Source organism: Mandrillus leucophaeus, unplaced genomic scaffold (assembly GCF_000951045.1).
Source record: "Mandrillus leucophaeus isolate KB7577 unplaced genomic scaffold, Mleu.le_1.0 Scaffold512, whole genome shotgun sequence".
NCBI classification, from domain to species: Eukaryota; Metazoa; Chordata; class Mammalia; order Primates; family Cercopithecidae; genus Mandrillus; species Mandrillus leucophaeus.
The window spans coordinates 1624756-1645977 of record NW_012105498.1 but is presented as its reverse complement, the minus strand read 5'-3'; the positions used below and the strand labels follow the sequence as shown (position 1 = coordinate 1645977).

The 21222-nt window shown below is 38.1% G+C and overlaps 1 protein-coding gene and 1 pseudogene across 5 annotated transcripts in view; both read left to right on the top strand.

Annotated features, from left to right (window-relative positions):
• Window positions 1-21222, top strand: part of DLG2 (discs, large homolog 2 (Drosophila)) — a 916021-nt gene that overhangs the window by 531149 nt on the left and 363650 nt on the right. The window lies entirely within an intron of this gene.
• LOC105551254 lies at window positions 3826-20900 on the top strand (annotated as a pseudogene).

The window sequence follows — 21222 nt, the reverse complement described above, 5'->3', positions numbered from 1 at the left end:
GTTACAGCCGTAGATTATACTAAGAAAAGAGTCTTCAAATAATTTAGTCCAGAAAAAATTGAATTTATTGGTTTGCTGATTTGAAAGGGGTGCTTAAACAAAGCAGAAGTATTGTTCAGTTTCCCATAGTAAAAGCAAAAGCTATCATTCATTGAGTGGATTTTCATTTGCATCACCTTATTCAGTTCTCAATATAACTCTGCAACCATTTTGAAGTAGATATTCCTATCATCATTTCATAGATGTGCAGAGTCAAAATTCCAAACCTGAGTCTGCTGGACAAAACCCACACTCTTTCCCTTCTATTACACTACCTCAGAGACTTAATACAAAAGATAAACCACTTCTCCAAAATACAATACCAATTAGTGTCAGGACCTGGAATTATGGGTACATATTGAGTTCTTTGCATAGAAAGCTTGACTTTCTACAGTTAGGCCTTTGAGATAAAATTCTGTAAATTAAGAGGTCATCTTATATATACTGAGCTCCTCAAGAACAGAGACTGTGTGTAAATAATCTTTGAATCTGTGGGACATGGCACAGAACCTATTGTAAATCATAAACAGACATAGTAAATCACAAGTAAATGTTTCTAGAATGAATGAGTAAACAAAAGAATCACTTTTGCATGGGAAAAGGCACAATAGGCTCATAGCTCTTTGCAGAATCAAACGTTTTACAGTATATAGGTATTTTAAAACAAGATAGGATCACAGAATCATAACTCCGAATGGAATATCAGAGTCCCTCTTGCACAATATTTGTTTATTTGTTGTTTGTTTAATAAATGAAGGAACTAAAGCACAAAATTCCAAAGCTAAATGGTGACAGAAGCCAGAGCCAAATCCACCGAGCCTTCTTGAAAATATACCTATCCCTGGATTTTTCTTCCTTTAAGGGACATAAACGTGCTAAGGTATTATCTACTCATCAATAATTACCAAAATTATTTATATTTTTATACACAGCATATATACATACACATACACATAAATAATTGCAACACAATTTACTTTCTTTGGGGAAATACTTGTTTTTATTGCACACAGCATTTGATAAATAACATTAGCCAGGAACTTCTAGGTGTCAGAAAGAAGGCGGCTAAATACAAGTTGTTTTGGTTGAAAATCACACCCATTCACTAATCCTCAGGTGGACTTGTGCTCAGGAAGAATAATTTACCTTGTCAAACACTCCCAAGCCCCATAAAAAGAGAAAAGAAGGCTGAATTTGTATGCATACAACAGATACCTTAACACACATTATCCTGGAAAACACATTGTAGATTATACATTTTGTTGGTGAGTGATTTATGCTTTCTATGCATAGTTATTTGCTTAGTCTCCTATTCATCCAAAAAGTCATACGTTTTCCTGGTTTACCTGACTTTCTCATTATGCATAATTTTGAAGAGAAGCAATATTTATCAACAATGCAGTCTCTGCAAATGGGTGGCATGCACGCATCTGTCTTCTAATATAATATTCATGGTTTTCACATCTCCAAATGTGAATTTTCCCCTTAGTGCTTCTTCAGCCCATGTTTTGTATCTGAGGGCTATACCAAAATTGAAACATTTCCATACTTATTTCATACTTTTAAGAGGGAACAAAATATTGGCAAAGGATGGGTAAGATATGGAGGTTACAAGGCAGATGATATAAACCTTGAGCTACACACATACCCAAAAGCCCAAAGTTGAGCTATTGTTGACTGACTGGTTCTAGGCAAGGACTAAGGGTCAGATCAGGAGCAAATATAGAATCTAGAACATTCAGTTTATAATGATGATATTTAGAAGGGGGTTGAACATTCAGTTGATTCTTTGATTTGCAGCAGGTCTCTATATTAGACAGGAACGAGTGGATTTTAAAGAAGCTCCAGAGACCTATAAATCCTAAAGAGCTTCTCCAGAAGCCCTACATAGAAAAACCCTAACTTGAGGCTTGTCCTTGACTTAGAGTCCCAGAACATTAAGTATAAGCAACACAGCCTACGATAGAATTTCAAAATGCTAGCACAGATAATTTTGCTATTTTAGCTTTCAGGAGCAAGCTCCTCTGGCTTGCCTGTATTTGACAACTAACCCAGTGTTTTAGCTGTGTTGACAGTGGAACAAGACAGATTTATTTTTATAAGCCTAATTATGAGACTCTCACAGCATGTCAGTTTGGACTTCTAAAGGATAACACAATTCCAGAAATTTAGGTGGTAAACAGTCAGTCATAGGCTGTCTTCCCAATAAAGCAGGATAAATCAACCAGGGAAGAGAAGAGAGGATGCAGCAGGAAAGTAGAGGCAGATCACTCAGAGGGAGGTGGTAAGAAAAAGCAAATGAGACCAGCTGCAGGAGGAGGAAATAGATGCAGCCCAGCCGCAGAGGAAAGGTAAGGAAGGGAGAAGTGAAGGGAATCTAGTCACAGACGCAGAGAGACAGATCAGGAGAGGATCACAGAGGTGAGATCCTGCGGGGAGAATGTGAGGAAAAGGGGAGGGCATAATAGAGAGGAAAAACACTGAGAATCAAGGCACCATACCTTTGCAGAGCAGTGTGCAGTGTATGGTATACAGTGTACAGTGCAGTGTACGTGGCAACTCTTCCAGGTGGTAGGAGTTTAACAAAAGAGAAAACAATGCAATAGGAAACTGCATGCAGTTCAAACTTGGAAAGGGAAAAGATGGAGGATGATGATTTTAAAGAATGCAGAATTATATGTCTAGTTTCATGGAACTCCCCATGCCAAGAGCAGCAAGGGCTAGTCATATATATTTTATTCTGATGCTGGCAGCTGTTAGTACAGTGAATGAAGTTTGAGAGTTCCAGGTCCCCTGTTTCAGGCAGCCTCCAGTGCTTCTTCGCCTTCTGGATGACTGCTGTCTTTGTGCTTACTGACTTAATGCCTCTTGGTCTCACAAGATGTGGCAGAGCCCACCACTGATCAGAGCCTGCAGCCAGCCTCTCACAGAACTGGCCCCAGTATAGGCTGAAGCATAGTTCAAGGAAGGAGCTGGGTGAGCAGACACTGAATTTGGCCACAGGGATATTAAAAGGATTTGACTTTAAAATGCTCTGGGGGATTGTTGTGTTCTCTGTAATACCCAAAGTGGCAGAGCTGTTGAGGAAAGCTGGTCCCTGCACTGATCAAGCTTGCCCTGAAGAAACAGGGAAACAGCCCCTGGAGATGAGACTACAATATGCCTGGAGGGGGCTGTTTACTGAGATGGAAAAGCAAAGTGGCCCATTGTGATGACAGGCACTAGCAGGAGCTGAGGCTGCTGTGAGAAGGCATGTGATATTATGGGGAAGGGAATGTGTATGCGTAGGGGACAGAAGTAGATTTGGAAGCACATAGCGACATTGGTGGCTGTCAGAGACAGAAGTGTTACCTGCATCCCTAAGGCTGGAGACAGCAGGTATTGTAAGAGAAGAGGGAAGATTAAGTAGGGGAGAAAGGACGCAGGACACAGTTTGTGCACCACACAGATCAGATCTCTTATCTTAGCTCTGCTACTTTCGAAGCATCTAATCTTTCTGTGCCTCAGTTTCCCCATCTTAAAGTTGACCTCAGCAAAGTTCTTGGGAGGATTAACAATAACAAGCCTAATACAGTACCCTTTTGTTCAGTATTCAGTAACTATTATTATCTTTATTAGTGATCTCCTTCCACACTTAAATTGTTGGTCACAGTTTGAAAGCCAATTGACTAGATTTCTTCCCTCTTTATTCCCTCTCTCCTTTTCTTTTCTGTTCTCCTTTCTGATTCGCTTTTCCCCTCCTTCCTATTATTTGCTGAGCATTTACTTTGTGCTAGGAACTGAACGATGGCAGTGGAACTTTATTTCTTGATGTTTTTATCTACTGAAGGCATTGTGACTTTGCAGCTCCGTTCACATCTGAAGCTCTGGTAACTAACCATGGAAACTCACACCTTGCTGAAGAGTTGTTTTCTTCAGGGAGCAGCATTCTGTGTGCTAAACTGGGAGGCTGGAAAGCGGGTATTGGTTAGTAATTAGAAAAGATTTAAATTACTGAAAATACCTCCTTGCCTGTGTAAATGGAAAATTTTTCTGACGCTTACAATATCCACTTGGGACTGATAGTGAAAGATTCAGCACAGCCTTGACTGCTTTTGTGAAGTCTTGATATATGCTTGAGAGAACAAAGGAAAGTGATGAAGGAGAGGTAATTCCAGAGGATGGTCACTCTGTCTCACTCCTGATTGTATGGAGTTTATCTTTTCAGGAGAGTTTTGAAATGATTCTGTTGCTTCTTCTAGTTCTCCCAAATGTCTAGAAGCATTTTATGAAATCAATAATGCTTAGAGTTAAGGCTCTATTTATGTGGTCTGCCTAACACAACAGTCAACATTCAAGATGGCAGCTCCAGTGTAGAGAACTCCACCCTTTAAGGTGGCAAAATTGGTTGCCACCTTCCAGGGTCCTTCCTGTCTGCTATATTATTCTCCTCGCTTTGCTTTCTTTTCTAGTTTACATTGTTTTCATTGTTAGACACTGAAATTGGCTATGAAATCCTTAGTGAGCTGATTAATAATTCCTCTTTAGAGGAACAGGAGTCTTTGTGAACCTTAAGGCTTCTTCAGAGTTGAGGAAGAGATTCATCAAGCACATAAAGCTGTAGTCACCCTCAATAATAATTTATGAGGACAGCAATTTGTGCCACATCCTGGGAAAAAAGAAGACTAAAACAGTGTCTGACACTGCCTTCTTGGAGCTTATAGTCTAGTTATTGATATTTATTCATTAAAAAGATAAATAGAAAAAGAAAGCAAATCACAGCACATCATGTATAGGATCATTCTTTAAAACAATGACTACATATGGAGGTAAACATGAATGTTTTGCACTCACTGACAGGAACCAGGCACTATCCTAGACATTGGGAATGTAACTGGGGATATGTAAATATGTGTACGGAAAGTGTGTAGAGTTCATTTGCCTAGTTTATTATCAGTGGTTACCTGAAGGTTACGATAGAAGGATGTTCACAGTTTACTTGCTGTTCTTTTGTATTGTTTTAGTTGTTTAAAATGAGCTTGCATTACTTCTCACCTTAAAAATAGTAACAAAAGAGTAAAGGAGGACCAAAATTCATGTAATACTGCCAGGTTGTGGGGCTGATGGCCAAGTAAGTGTCACAGACCATCATGATTACAGGAGATCTGGGAAGATAGAACCTGACCTGGACAAGAGAGAAGGCCAAGACTTCAAAGAATCCAGGAAAACAGGAAGTAAAACGAGGAGGAGGAAGTTAGGCCCAAGAGAACATTAGGATAGGGATGGACATGAAGCTTCTGGCAGCAGCAGAGGGTTTGCTTAGGAGAGGAGGTGTGTAATGTAGGACACTGAACTCTAGCATTCTCATCTGGACTCTACTACAAATACACTGAGTGACCTTGGAAAATAACTTCATTCCCTGCGCCTCATTCTTTCCACCAATGATATGGGAGGACTGGATAGAATCCACTCTAATGCTCCTTCATATCAGAGAAGTCTCTGGTCTTAAAAAGACTAGAGAGGGTTATGGTAAAAGCTGCATTGTGAAAGGGCTTAAATATACAGCTAAGAAATTTGCACATAATTTACATGCAGTTAGGAACACTGATGAACATGAGCATCTGTGGCATCTATAAAATGTGAAAGGCGGTATTTAGAGAAAAGTAGAATGGTTGTGATATACAAGATGACCATCAAGGTATTGAGAGTAGATGAAAGGAAGGGGGAGGATGGGAGAGAGACAGAGATTGGAGGAAAGGCAAACATCAATTAGAAGTCTATCACATGGTAATAAGTTATAATATCATGCTATATCAAAAAATATGTCAAAAAGAACAATATTATATATCAAAAACATTATGATATATAAAAAATTATAAAGTCATGATATATCAAAAATAAATCCAGAATTATAGAGGAAAAAAATATATGTATATATAAAGGAGAAGCTCTCCTGCACAGAATAATACCAGCTAATAATTCTAGAAGAAATAAAGAATTATAAAATAAGCATTTTTTAACCTGCAACAAAATAACTGTTTCAAGAAAGCTAATCCATAGATGCTAAAAAAAAATTAGGGGTTAAAGTTTACTGGAAAAAAGATATTTACATGGTCTCAAACCACCTTATAGATTGTTATTTGCAAAATAGAAAGGTGCCTTTTGAATGAAGGGATCTGGTGGTCCATATATTTTGAGCCTCCTGCTATGACATAGTAAGAAATACACAGCATTACACATTGGATTTTGCTAAAAATGTTTTACCTGATTCTAATTGGGAAGAGACAATCAGACAAATTCAAAATGCAGAACACTCTATAAGCATCTGACTGAAATTTTTTTAAGAAAAGAGTAAATTTTGTTTAAAGAAAAATGTAGGTAATGTTCTAGACTAATAATGACTAAAGACATAATAACAACCAAATGCAATGCATAAAACTTGATCAAATCCTGGAGTTAAGAAAAAAATCTGTAAAAGACATTTGGAGAATAACTGAGGAAATATGAATAGGTACAATATATTAAATGGTATAAAATATTAGTTTTGTTGGTTTTCTTTGGAGTAATAATGGCATTGTGGTTATACAGAAAATATCTTTACGCTGAGAAGATGCCTTGCTGATATGTTAGGCTGAAAGTGGAATAATGTCTGCAACATATTTCAAATGGTTCAGAAAAAGTGTGTGTGTGTGTGTGTGTGTGTCTTCTGATAGGCAGATAGGTAGATAAGTGGAGAGAGACAGAAGGAGGAAGAGGGAGAACAAATGTACCAAAATATTAAGAACTGTTGAATCTTTATGAATTTTTATTATAAAGTTTTCTATAATTTGAAATTTTTCAAAATAAACAGGAAACAGCCTGTTTCAATAGTTTAGATCAATGCTTAGAACTAGCATAGTAAATTAGAAAGGAAAAAACAAAAGCAAAAGATATTTTGAAGAGAAATCGTTTAATAAATATTATTTCTCATTCATAGTGGTGAATACAAGTTGATTTTCAAGCATCTCTGTTTATTCAGCTCTCCTGCTCTTAATTTGACTGATTGCAGTTGGGAAGATTTTGACTTCCCAAAAATATTTGACTGATTGCAATTGGGAAGATTTGACTAAAGTAATTGAGAAGAGGGGACTTAAGAGTTCTTGACACAGTTTGCCTAAACTCACAAAACCTGTTTCTTGGGAGCTTTTAGGCAATGAGATGATTAACTTATTTTTAGGTGAGGAATAAGTCAAAGAAATACTAAGATGTAATTATGGGCAACAGCCAGATGCCAAGATACACATAAGCCCAAACACAAAAGAATGTCATTATCTTGAGGAGCTATGATGAAAAAAACATCAGGTGAGTCCCGCATGCAGCAGCCAGAATTTGAGTTTTGCAGTAACAGATTTTGACCAAGATTAATTCCATTAGTATCCTATTCCTGCTGAAGCCTTCCAGATGCTTCAGGAGTGGACTGTTTGACAGATATGTCTCTGGAGACAGCACTATTCCTTCCTTTAAAATTGATTCCAAAGCTTATGAACAAGATTAAATATGTATGAAGAAAAAAGGAAACAAGAACGCTTTTCACCTACATTACAATCTCACTCAGATTAGTTTATGTAAACTAAACCAAATTAGTGAATATTATAGGATATGTAGAAATGAACATCCTTAATGCTTTCAAATCTGTATACTATTTAGACAAATTCCTAGTTAATAACTTTGACCCAGAACTTAGCCAACTGAACTTGCTTGAACAAAGTAATAAGGTTCACTGGGAATTAGGGTATTTATGTGAAAAATGATATTGATTCAGTATTTCTTTTTGCAGGTGTTATTGCACTTTTGGAAGGACATTTTTTCACTGTGCCTGATTGTGCCACAGTTTGCAAAACATTTAACACACGTGCACCTTCTACAATTAATGCCAATGCTGACTCCTGACTTGGACATTTTAACAACAAAAAATACCATCCCCCCTCACAAATAGACACATTTTCATACCCAGTTCGGAACTACTGTTAGATTCTAAGTCACTTAGGGCTGAACCATTGCTTTCTTCACCAATCCATCCCCCAAAAATAGCACAATGACTGGCACAAAGAAGGCATTCAGTTAATATTTATTGAATGGATTAACGCAATGTTTGAAAATTTGAATACTCTAGGACTCATGTTTTCTATAAATATTACTGTATTTTTAATTTACCTACATAGCCCCTTTTGTCTTTTATTGCTAAGGTAGCAGAAACCTCAAATTCAGTTGTTAAAACTTTTTTGTATGACTTTTAAAATTGTTATAGTACCACAGGTTTACTTAAAAATATTCACATACTGTTAAAGGCTATAAAATGAAATGTAACCCATTCTCTCCTCTTCAGCATTTCTCCCCTCCCCACCACGATACCATAGCCCCTTAAAGCCTCTGTTATCAATTCGTTGTGTAATGTTGGAGGCATTCTCTATAAGATCATTCATACTTTTCTTTTTTGAAACAAATGGAGTTATATATACATATAGTTCTACAACTTGCTTTTCTTTAATTTAGCAATAGATCATGACTTTTTTTAGTTTCAAAATATTAGACATGTATGCTATTGCTTTTAATGATTGCATAGTATTCCATTATATGAATAGTTCATTAGTTAATCAATTTATTATTGATAGTGTTTTAACAGTAGATTAAATAGTGATATTTTAATATCTGAGGCCCAGAAATCACTAAAAAAAACAAGTTTATAAAAAGAATAACAGAGCACTTTCAGTTAGTCCACTGATTCAAAAGGGAGAACATGTTGGACAAATTCAGAAGGCTTTTTTCTTACCACCATCCACCAGAGAAAGGATCTCAGCTTCAAATTTAACCCTAACCAAAGGGAATCCATCAGTCTAGCAGCACACACACATCTTATCTCAGGATAGAACATTTGGTGGGTGAAGTGAGAAGCCACAAAGCAGATCTTGAAGGGTAGGAATTTAGCCTTCCAGCCCAGAGTCTGACACTGCCTGAACAGTTTAAAGGCTTGGATGATGTGGAGGTGGTTGTTTAACAATGTTTGCAAGGACATTTAAGGCATATTGGGTGCTTCAAGGAACATATTGGTTGCTCTACAATATTTTTTTTAATTAGCCAGGCACAGTGGTGCATGTCATGTCACTGCACTCTAGCCTGAGAGACAGAGTAAGACCCTGTCTCAAAAAAAGAAAAAAAAAAAGTCTTGGGCCTCACCCTCAAAGATGCTGAATCAGTGAGTTCAGTTTCACCAACTATTCTCCCCCTAGAGGAAAAATGCCTTCTGAAAAGGAATGGCTCATAACAAGTGCACAATAACTGGTTGTCAAATAAATTTTAATGATTTAAATAAAGCTATGTGATTTAATAATTATAATCATTCATTAGTTTAAGGAATATTGTTGAACATCTACATAGCATACTCAGCACTAAAAGTATGGAGTTAAAAGAGACAGTCAAGGTCCCTACTTATGGGAAACTTCTCTTGGGGTGGGTGAGATAATAAATAGAATAACATGTGGGTCTAAATTCTGTGAGAAAGTAAAACTGGGTGAGTTAGAGATAGGCTGGGAGGCTACTTTAAATGTGATTGTCAGCAAAGAGCTCTTTGAGGAATTGACATTTGAGCTGACACTTATGAAAATAAGTTGTCAAAGATGAGAAAAGCTAGGTAAGAGCACTCCAGTCAGAGGGACCACTGGCACAAATTCTGTAAGACTGGAGAAAACTTGGACTGATGCAAAACAGAATGAAGGCCCTTGTGGCCAGCAAACAGTAAAGTAGGCAGCGTGGAATAAGATGGAATAAGACGGATAGGCAGAGTCCGAGGAAAGGAGTTGAATTTCATTCAAAGCCTAACAAGGAGCCAGAAGAAAGATTTTAGCAGAAGAGAGGCATGATCTGATATACAGTTTGAGATCATTCTAGCTGCTGAGTCAAAAAGGGATAAAGGAGGGTTGGAGGAGTGGGCCACAAAGAGAATGGAGGGACCATCAATGCTACTGTAGTATTCCCAGGGAAAATGATAGTTTGGCCTAGAGGGATGGGGTGGAGTTAGAGAAAAGTGGAATTGGAATATGGCTATGAACTAAGGGATTGCATGCGGAGGTGGAAGGGGAAGAAATGAATGGAGGTTCTTGATTCAGTGGTTTGAGAGGAGAATGGTGGTAGTACTGTTTGCTGGAAATGAGAAAACTCTTGAGAAACATGTTTGGGAGAAATTTTGAGTTTGATTTTGAGTATGATGGGTTTGAAAAGTCTTACACATCTATCTGCAGATGACAAGTAACCAGAAAGGTTAACTAGTCTAGACTTAAGGTAAAAATCAGAGCTTGGAGATAGTAGTATCACCTTGTATTTGTATAATATTTTTATAAGGTTTCAACTATTTCTTGTTTATATATTCTTACAAAGATAGTTAACTTTTTACTTGAAATGCATAAATTCTAGATGTTACTGTCTTTCAGCCTTTAGTAAGCTGGGTTTGGATAGCCAAATTATACTTTATTATTTTCATTTAAGGATTCTAAAATATTCATCCCTCTAGAAATGACCTGGTAAGCCAAAACATTTTTAAAGGTCTAAGTTTTTTTTTTAACTATAAGCCTGTTTTTGCATCAGGAAGCCAAATTTAAAGGGAAGTTAATGTTTAACTGCTAAGATACATAAATATTCAATATCGGTTTTTCACTTTGCCTCTGCTCCAGGATTCTAGTCTTGAGCTGTAATGCATATACTGTCAGAAATATTACCACTCTTCACAAAGTACAACAGCCTCCAGGAGGAGAAGGGAACTTAATTAGAATTTTTCATTTCAAATACAATTTATAGTACATTCACTCTGAAACATGCTGGAGGGTGTTTGAAAAGTTTAATGCATAATGATCTGTTTGTCTCAAGTTGTCAACAAAATACATATGGAGCATAGAATGTATTTGTTGATTAAGCACTAGAAGAGACCTCTGAGATTTAGTGTGAAGCTCTCTTTCTAGATAAAGAAACTGAGGCCCAGAGAGATGAAGGGACTTCTCAAAGTCAAATAAGCTAACAGCATGACCAGAACTCAGGACTCGTAACTCCTAGGATTGTGCTTTTTTGTTTTAGTGCCTACAACCCTAGCACTTTTCCCTGGTCAAATGAGCCTGCACTGAGATAATTTTATACTCTCCCAAGTCATCCACGTTGTGTATGTCAGGAGAGGGTTCAACAATAGCTAATAGTTATATGCCCTTACTAGATGCCAGTCACTTTTCTAAGTGCTTTACATGTATTAACTAATCTAACCTTATAGCAACTCTATGACGTGGTACTCTTATTATCCCCATCTTGTATATCAAGCTTCTTCTACATCTGGGTCTAATTTGACCATGGTACTGACCATAGGAATATGAAATCTAAAATGATTTTGAACATTGGACACTTCTCTACGCTTCAGGTAGATATTTTCCAACTGTCTGCAAAACTGTAGATATCCAACAGACATAGCAAAGTCAACATGTCTAAGACAAAATACATTATCCTCTCACCCAAACCCACTCTCCATTCTGTGTTCCCATCTTGATTGATGGTATCATCACACCTCCAATCATCCTAAATGGAAGACTAAATACTTCAATAGTCTCCCATCTGGTTATCTGCTGGGATAGTTCCTTTCCTGAACTCACTTAGTTCATTAACCCCAGTTTCTCACTGTTGCCAGAGTTGTTCTCCCATAAACACATGTCCTATTGTGTTAAATGCTTCTGTAAAACCCTTCCATAGCCCCTTATTGACAAAACTTCTTACCCTGGCATTCAAGGTCTACTTCTGCTGGCAGCATTTTTTCTTTCTCTCTTTCTATGTTCTATGTCAGCCATCAGACTGCTCACAAATCAACATCAAATGTGATATTTACAGTTTCCCTGTTACCCGCATAAGTATGTGATAAGATCATTTAATACATGTGAATGTGTTTGTTCTATTTGTTTATGTATCACCTTGTTCAGTAACAAATGTGAGGTGGGAAAACAGTTTATTAACTATAAAATACTTTTGAGATGTTATTTTTAAGCCATAGAAATAATTAAATTTACAACACAGCGGACCCTAGAGATGGTGCGGCCCAGCACCTTCACTTTTCAGAGCAGCTTATTAGCTGGCTTGAATAAGTTGATGGCAGAGTTGGCAACAAAACTTACATTTTCGCTTCATTGCATCTCATCACTTCAGGAAAAATGAAAATAGATTTTTTTCCCTCTTGAGAAAGAATGGGAGCCTTCTACATGTATTTAATACACTCATAATATACATCTGTTCATCTTACTATCCGTAGTCTCTCTGAATAAAGTAGAAATCATTTGGATCCTACCCCAGTTTCTTCCCTGCTGCCCCCTGCCACCTTCCACCCAGACCCCCAACTGTGAAATTATTGGCTTGAAACAGTCCCCTATGTTCTGTACCTGACTCATTTTAATTGAAATGTGGTGCCAATTATCTAGCCTTTTCCCATTTGGTTACCCCTTTGTGTTTTTTTTTCGCAGTTAATAATTCTGTTAAATTTGTAATTCTTAGCTACTTTTATTCTAAGACAGCCTTCTCTGAAACATATTCTTTGGTTTTATTATTGCTGATAAAAGTCAGTTAAAAGTCCTGGTTACATGGATAATGGATATGCTATAATACAGATAGCAACTATTTAGTAAGTACCTACCATGTACCAAGTATTATTTTAAGCATTTTATTTGCTTAAACTCTAACAATCCTGATAACAGCCTAACAAAAGAAGGGTTCACATCTTTTGGTGCATATGAGGAAACAAGTTCAGAGAGATTAAGGAATTTACCCAAAGTCATAGAGCTGGTAAGGGAAGGGACCAAGATTTGAATCCTGGCTTTCCCAGGTCTAAATCCAACATTCTTCCATGACACTGCTTTCAGAGCAGGCAGATGACATGAGCTGTAACGGAAAACTTTGGCAGCCATGAGCATTTGCTCTGCCTTCTGAGCAGCATCTCCAAGGGGGTCCATCCAGCCTCAGATTCTTGCAACCAGGCTGGTCATAAGCACATGCTTCCTGCACATTCTCTTCCTGTACATTCTCTCTACCTGTAAGCACTCCTGGGGCACAAGAGTGATGTTAAAATAATATTTCTCAATTTTAAGCTGAGGAATGACTCCTCATTATGGTCAAATATACTAATGGCTTATCATGCCCTGGAACACCAGATCCTTGAGAGGCTATGTCATGGTTAAGAATGAAGATGCTTAAACCGCACTGCCTGGGTTTCATTCCTGACTTTGCCATATGTTAGCAATGTACCCTTGGACAAGTTACTTAATCTGTGCCTCAGTTACCACCTCTGTAAAATGGGGATTGTTGTGTGTTCTTACTTCACACAGTTATTATGAGGGCTAAGGGAATTTCTGTATATGAAATGCTTACAACAGTGCCTGGCACATATTAAGTGTTATATACATGTCAGCTACCATCATCACCATCATCACCATCATCATCATCATCATCATCATCTTTTTCTTCATCACTTCTTTCTCACATTTGTTCCTCCAGTATCTGCCCTTCAGTAACAACTGTTTCCTATTCTTCAGATGTGCAGGCCCTCTCTCACCTACAGCCCTCCATGTGTGCCTCTCTCTCTGCCTGGAATACTCTTGCCACTAGTCTCCTCACCCTACTCTCCCCATCTGTGAGAACCTCCACCCATCCTCACCTTGCTAACATTCACGACCTCATCTCAATGTCACTGTCTCCAGGAAACCTTATTCCTCCTCATCCCTTGGTAGGAATGCCTCTTCTGTACCATAGAATTCTGACCTTTTCTTGTGCTAGCCCTTACCGCCCAGTATTTAATCATGTGTTTAGCTGTCACTGCCCTCCACTGAACAGCACATTGCTTAACAATGGCTATGTGTCACTCTAGTTCAGTCTTCCTTTAAATTGGAAAGTGAAATAACTAAGTGGATACTTTTTTAAAAACAAATTTATTTCAATACTGTGTTTATCTCTAGGCACTATAGAAGGCACACATTAAAAGATAGTACAGTGAGTCATAGGGTGAGCATCCATATTGTCATATTTGATCTCACATTCACTTACCTGAGTCTCTAATGAGATATATTACACGATATCAAGATGCTGGAAATAACACCCATAAGAGATAACAAAAAACGGAATTTAGAAACCAGGGAACGAGAGTTCCCTGACACTGGAGGTATGCAAGCAGAAGCAAATGGTCACTTGGTGAGAACAATATGAAGAGATGGGGAAGGTAGTGGGATCACTTCCTGGAAAAGTGAAAAATGCATTCACATATTAGGATCATATAGAAGAAGAAATATTGTTTTCTGAGCCGTCAGAGGGCAGAACTGAAACCAAAAGGTGGAAAGAAAGATTCAACACAAAGAACTGTTTTGTTTTTTGTTTGTTTGTTTTAATCACTGTAGCTCACCCAAACAGAATGGATTTTCCTGAAAGACAGTGAGTTCTTCATTAGTGTTGATCCATGGAGGTTAGATGATCATTTGCCTGGGATAATGCGAGAATATATTATTCACTCACCCATTTGCTTATTCACTTACTCTCCTCTTTTGTTCTTGTGCACCTATTACTTGCCTGACCCTATGCCAGGAACACAAGTTCCAGTAAGCAGAGATCTGACTTTTAAGGAGCTTATAAATAGATACATTACACAACTCAGTTTTTTAAGTCTTTAAGAACTAGAATTGAGTCTTTAAGAACTAGAAGTTTTCCAGATGAGGAAAGAGTGAGAAGCAATGTTCTAGATATGGAAAATAGCATGTGCATAGATGCAGAAATGGCTGAATCAGAGAAATTTTAAAAGGTCAACATAGTGAGGGACAAGAGTATAAGAAAGTGTTTGAATCAGCCTGACGATGTACACTGGGGTTGAAGAAGATCACAAGACTTCCTCTATTTTTGAAATCCTCTGATACTGATATCGTTCATTCTATAGTACTAAGAAACAGACAAATATTTCCAGAGAATCGTCATTTATTCAGGGAACCCCTGGAGCCCCAGGCCAAGGCGCCTAGTGGCAGAAGTAGCAAATATAATGATATATTTTAAAAACAAAAAGAAAAAAGATTGACCTTGGGGATGGTAAACCACTCATATTCACATTAGGATCTGAAAAACAACAGCAGCAACACAACTAGAAGTCAACTAAAAGTTCCCAAATTTCTATTCATTACCAACATTATTGGGCAAAGGATGCCAAAACATATGGAAGATCAATTTTTTTTTTTTTTTTTTTTTTTTTTTGAGAAGGAGTCTCACTCTATCGCCAAGGCTGGACTGGAAGCTCCACCTCCCGGGTTCATGCCATTCTCCTGCCTCAGCCTCCCAAGTAGCTGGTACTACAGGCGACCGCCACCGTGCCTGGCTAATTTTTTTTTTGTATTTTTAGTAAAAACGAGGTTTCACCGTGTTAGCCAGGATGGTCTCAATCTCCTGAGACCTTGATCCACCCGCCTTGGCCTCCCAAAGTGCTGGGATTACATGTGTAAGCACCATGCCCGGCCGGAATATAAATATTTTAATGGTCCAATGCAAGTCATATACATAAAGAGGTAGCAATAAATGAAATTGTTCTAGCTTGACAATGCCTTTTACCTTAGCCCTACGTGATCTAATCATTATAAGTTGGGCCATAATTTCTAGATCAGGTTGCTTTTGGACCACTGCAGAGTAGAGTGGCAAAACACACAATCATTTGCTGCCAGTTTCAGGGAGCTTGACTTATGCCCTTGAAAGACAGGTTTCAGAACTGGAATCTTGTAGGCGTAGACCCTCAGAATTAGACAGGATACTAAATTACAGTGTAAATTGGTAGTTAAGAACTCAGGAGTATTACATTATTTTAAATCCTTAGCCTCTTTCCACCATATAAATTTGAGTAAGTCAGTGAGTCTCTGAGTCTAGTTTTCTTATCAGTAAAATGTGAAAAATAATCCCACCCTCCTGAGGATTAAATGAGATAACATATAAATATCTCTTATGTACATGCCTGATGCTCAATTGATGTTAATTATTATTATTAATCTCAACAATAATTAGTGGCATCCAATCTTTGAGAATGTATGCTTCAAGAAAAGAATTTTTCTCGGAGAGAAGAGGACTCTAAACAGAACTTGAGAATCCATGTATCCAGATGAAAAAGTTCAAACTGAAGCAAAATAATAATAACAATAATAATAAATATATGAGGCTGTGTCACACTTGGTATTTTAAAATGTCATATCAATGATGTAAACTGTGAATACTTTTGAAAATGTTATTTGTGCAAGGTTTACTGATTAAAAACTCAAACCTCAGGGAAAGAAATAAGAATCAAAGTGATCTTGAAAAATCTGAATGACTGGAGAAGAACATGTTTGCTAAAACCAGGGAAGAAATCAATAGGAACAAGGGCACAATGATATTGTTCGGGATAACAGCAGCAACACACCTCTTCAAAAATGCAGAGGCCCATGTAAATTTGGGCCTAAAAGGAACAAGATTGTATTATTGGTCCAGTGTAAAAGAAACAAACTCACAGAGCATATCTGCTAAACTAGAAGGAACTCTGGGCTTGGCAAGAGGTGCTCTTGGCTGGTCCTATCTCTATGCTAACTTCAGTATGACTTTGGGCCAGTCCCTTCTTTTATGGGGTTCATCTCTAATGTATAAGTGCTAGATAAACAAGTTTCTAAGGCTTTTCTAGTCCTAAAATGTTGTGTTCCTCTTTTTTAAAAAAGCATGAAGTAACTCATATATCGCACTCTGTGTTGGTTAATTTCCATTAGATTTAATTCATCACTTATAATCACAGCTCTTTGAAGAAATGCTAAAACAATAATAATAGATACTGTTTACTGAATGCCTGTTTGTACCTGCAACAGCCCTGATAGGTAGGTAGGTAGGTATACTCATTTTATTGAGAAGAAAGCTAAGGTTCAAAGAAGTTAAGTGACTTCCCCAAGTTATCTAGGTAACCTAGGTAGACTTGAGATTTAACCCGTTTTGTCTAACTGCAAATCTTTTGGTCCTTCCCATTTGTCCATGTACTTTCCTTAATGCGCTGAAAAAAAATTCAGAGGATGACTAGAATGATGAAACATGTAGAAATCTTATGCTGTAAAGGAAACGTCCAAGAAATTTTGGCTGTTCACTTGGTTCTCAGATCAAACATCAAAGTATATTCCAATTGATTAAGGATTAAATGGCTAAAGATTAAACTATAGTTTGCTAGAGGAAAACATGGGTAATTTGTTAAATATATTGATGAAGAGAAGTTATAATCTAAAACTCAAGAGCCAAAAAAGAAAAGGAAATTAAATAAGACTTCACTAAATATTTAAAAACTCACTCTATGATAGGAAGTAATGTACAAAAGAAAAGTCAAAATACAACAGTACAAATAACAAACTAAGAATATTTGCAATCATTACCTAAGAAGGAGCAATAACATTCTTCATTTGCAGATAATGTTTTGAAAGAGCAAACTGCCTAAACGACAAAAACAAAATAAATAAAAAGGGATTTTATGTTAAAAAAAGTTCAAATATCCAATAAACGTATAAGAAGATGCTTAACCTTATAATTGAAGAAACGCAAAATTTAAAAATAAAATTATTTACCTATCAGAATGGAAAGTCAAATGTTGAAGTATATGTAACTATTACAAGAGTGTGAGGAAGTTGAAAATCATATATTATTTGTGGGCATGTAAATTAATACTACACTTTTACAGGCAGTCTGGCAATACCTATCAAAATTTCACATTCATACTCTTTACTCAACAACTTACTGTTAGATGATATTTATTACCTCGTTGTTTATAATAGCAAAATAGTGAAGCTACCTAGCTATCAGCCATGCTACTGGTAAAACAAATTGTTTTTCATTGAATAATAGAACACTCATAGCTATTAAAAAGAATGAGATTAATGGGAAGAAATATGTAAATTAGAAAGCTCACTAAGATATATTAGTAAGTGGAAAAAATCAAGGTGTAGAACATGATCTTATTTGTATAAAATTTTAAATTATCTATTTTATAAACTGGCTTATATTCATAACAAAAATAATTAGTAGTATATACAAGAAGCCATTAACATGGTTACCTTTGTAGAGATAATAGGAGGTAGGGGAGCCTTTTATTTGTATGTCTTTTCATTGTGCCTTACTTATGATATATGGACATGATGTGTGTATATTAATTTTATTTTTCATATCAATACATTATCTGGGCAATTGGATTATGGCCTGTTTTTGTTTTCTTATTTATTAGTTTCTATATGTTTAATGAATAAATAATTATTTTGAAAATGTACAATAGCAAATTTTAAAAAACAAGTAATGTATATACCCTTTCACCAAGAAGTCTTTCCAGGAAATTTATCCTTCAGAAACACTTTTATAAGTGTTTATAGTAGCAGAAAAACTGGAAACAACTTTAACCACATCAAGAGGGATCTCACTGAAAAGTGCTGGCACATCCGTAACATAGAATACTAGGCTTTCATTAAAAAGGTAGAGTGATATGAGGTGATATGATAATGAAAGATGTCCAAGATACATTGCTCAATGAAAAGCAAAACAAAAGCTGTCAAATTATATATGATATGACCTATTCAGTTAAGTAAAAAGGCAATAATATATTAAAATATGTATGTAAGGAGAGCAAGAGAAATGGAGATAAAGTCATGTGCTTGCATGTGCATATAGTGAATCTTTAAAAAGTACACACAAGCTGGAGGAGGAGGAGGAGGAAGGAGGCGGGAAGAGGAGTTGCTGGAGGAAAGGCCAGCGCAGCCGTCGCACCGGTCCTGGGCGAGGAAGTGGAGCCCGGCCGCCTTCGGAGACGGGCTCTTCCTGTGTTGCCCAAGCGGGTCTTGAGCTCCTGGGCTCAAGTGATCTGCCCACCTCGACCTCCCAAAGTGCTAGGATTACAGGCGTGAGCCACCGCGCCTGGCCGACCATCTCATTCCATCATGACAGAAGTGAATCCCCTCCATTTTGATCCCTTGGATTAGGTAACTAGTCGTAATGAAGAAAATAGTCTTAAAACCTTCTGGAAATCTTTTAACTTGAATAAAAGTGAAAAATAAACTGATTTCATGGTAGTACAACCACCATCGCTAGCCAGTGACTTTGGAAAGATAATTCCTTATTTGGTAGCTGCTATGGTAAAGATACAGCCAGCTGCGATATCAATAGGGAAGATGAAAAAGGCGGGAAAAAAAAAACAGATCAAAAAGCAAAAGCTTGATGGGTACGTTAAAAAGGCGGCTTTCTGCCAAACAGAAGCCAAAAGGCAAGGTGGGCACACCCTCTGGGAGCTCTGCCAATGAGGACACCTTCTCCTCCTCCTCAGCACCGATAATCTTTAAAGACATGGGAGCTCAAAGGCCGATAAGGCCACCTGCCTCTGCAGCCATCACTGCGGTCCCATGCCGTGGCCTCTTCAGCCCACAAACTCTGAGGAGACGTGCATCAAGATGGAGGTGAGAGTCAAGACCACTCTTCACTCTTCCAGCCCGAGTCCACCCCTGAATGGCGTCCGGAAGGATTTCCATGACCTTCAGTCTGAGACCGCGTACCAGGAACAAGCCAATTCACTGAAAAGCTCAGCTTCTCAGAACGGAGACCTGTATCTTTGCCTGGATGAACATGTGCCTGTCGTTATTGGACTTCTGCAGTCAGACCGCGTGCCAGGAACAAGCCAATTCACTGAAAAGCTCGGCTTCTCAGAATAGAGACCTGTATCTTCGCCTGGATGAACATGTGCCTGTCGTTATTGGACTTCTGCCTCAGGACTACATTCAGTATACTGTGCCTTTAGATGAGGGGATGTGTCCTTTGGAAGGATCACGTAGCTATTGTCTGGACAGTTCTTCTGCCATGGAAGTCTCTGTGGTTCCTCAAGTGGAAGGGCGCTCTTTCCCTGAAGATGAGAGTCAGGTAGTCCAGGACCTAGTTGTTGCCCCAGAGATCTTTGTGGATCAGTCCATAAATGGGTTGTTGGCTGGCACTACGGGAGTCATGTTGCAGAGCCCGAGAGTGGGTCACGATGATGTCCCTCCACTCTCACCATTGCTACCTCCAATGCAGAATAATCAAATCCAAAGGAACTTCAGTGGACTTACTGGCACAGAAGCCCACGTAGCTGAAAGTATGCTCTGTCATCTCAATTTTGATCTTAACTCTGCTCGTGGTGTTGCAAGAGTTTATGTCTCAGTGCAAAGCAGTGGTCCCATGGTAGTGACAAGTCTTACAGAGGAGCTGAAAAAACTTGCAAAACAAGGATGGTACTGGGGACCAATCACATGTTGGGAGGCAGAAGGGAAGCTAGCAAGTGTGCCAGATGGTTGTTTCCTTGATCAGGACAGTTCTGAAGAGTGTTATCTTTTAAGCTTGAGCTTTCGCTCCCATGGTGAAACACTTCACACTAGAATTGAGCACTCAAATGGTAGGTTTAGCTTTTATGAACAGCCAGGTGTGGAAGGGCATACATCCATAGTTGATCTAACTGAGCATTCCATCAAGGACTCTGAAAATGGAGCTTTTTGTTATTCAAGGTCTCAGGTGCCTGGATCTGCAACTTACCTTGTCAGACTGGCCAAGTCAGTGTCTTGGTTCATGCAGGTGCACTTGTTGCAATACCTGTGTCGTTTTGTTATATGTCAGTATACCAGAATAGACTTAAGTCGGAAACTGCCTTTGCCAAACAAAATGAAGGATTATTTACAGGAGAAGCACTACTGAAAGATTGAGAACCCTGCGTCTTGCACTTTGGGAATAAGAAAAAGAGATCGAAGTACAGTTTACAAACTTTCATTGCCATCAAAATCTTTTGCTGCCACAACTATTTCAGTTTTATGTGTAAAAGAGTCATCAGCGGTGGTTCACACTGTAATCCCAGTACTTTGGGAGGCTGAGGCAGGCAAATCATGAGGTCAAAAGATTGAGACCATCCTGGCCAACATGGTGAAACCCTGTCTCTACTAAAAATACAAAAATGGGCGTGGTGGTGAGTGCCTGTAGTCCCAGCTACTCAGGAGGCTGAGGCAGGAGAATTGCTTGAACCCGGGAGGCGGAGGCTGCAGTGAGCTGAGATTATGCCACTGCACTCCAACCTGGGCAACAGAGCAAGCCTTTGTCTCAAGAAAAGAAAATCATCAGTTTGTTTAGGGGTGAGAAGTGTCAGCA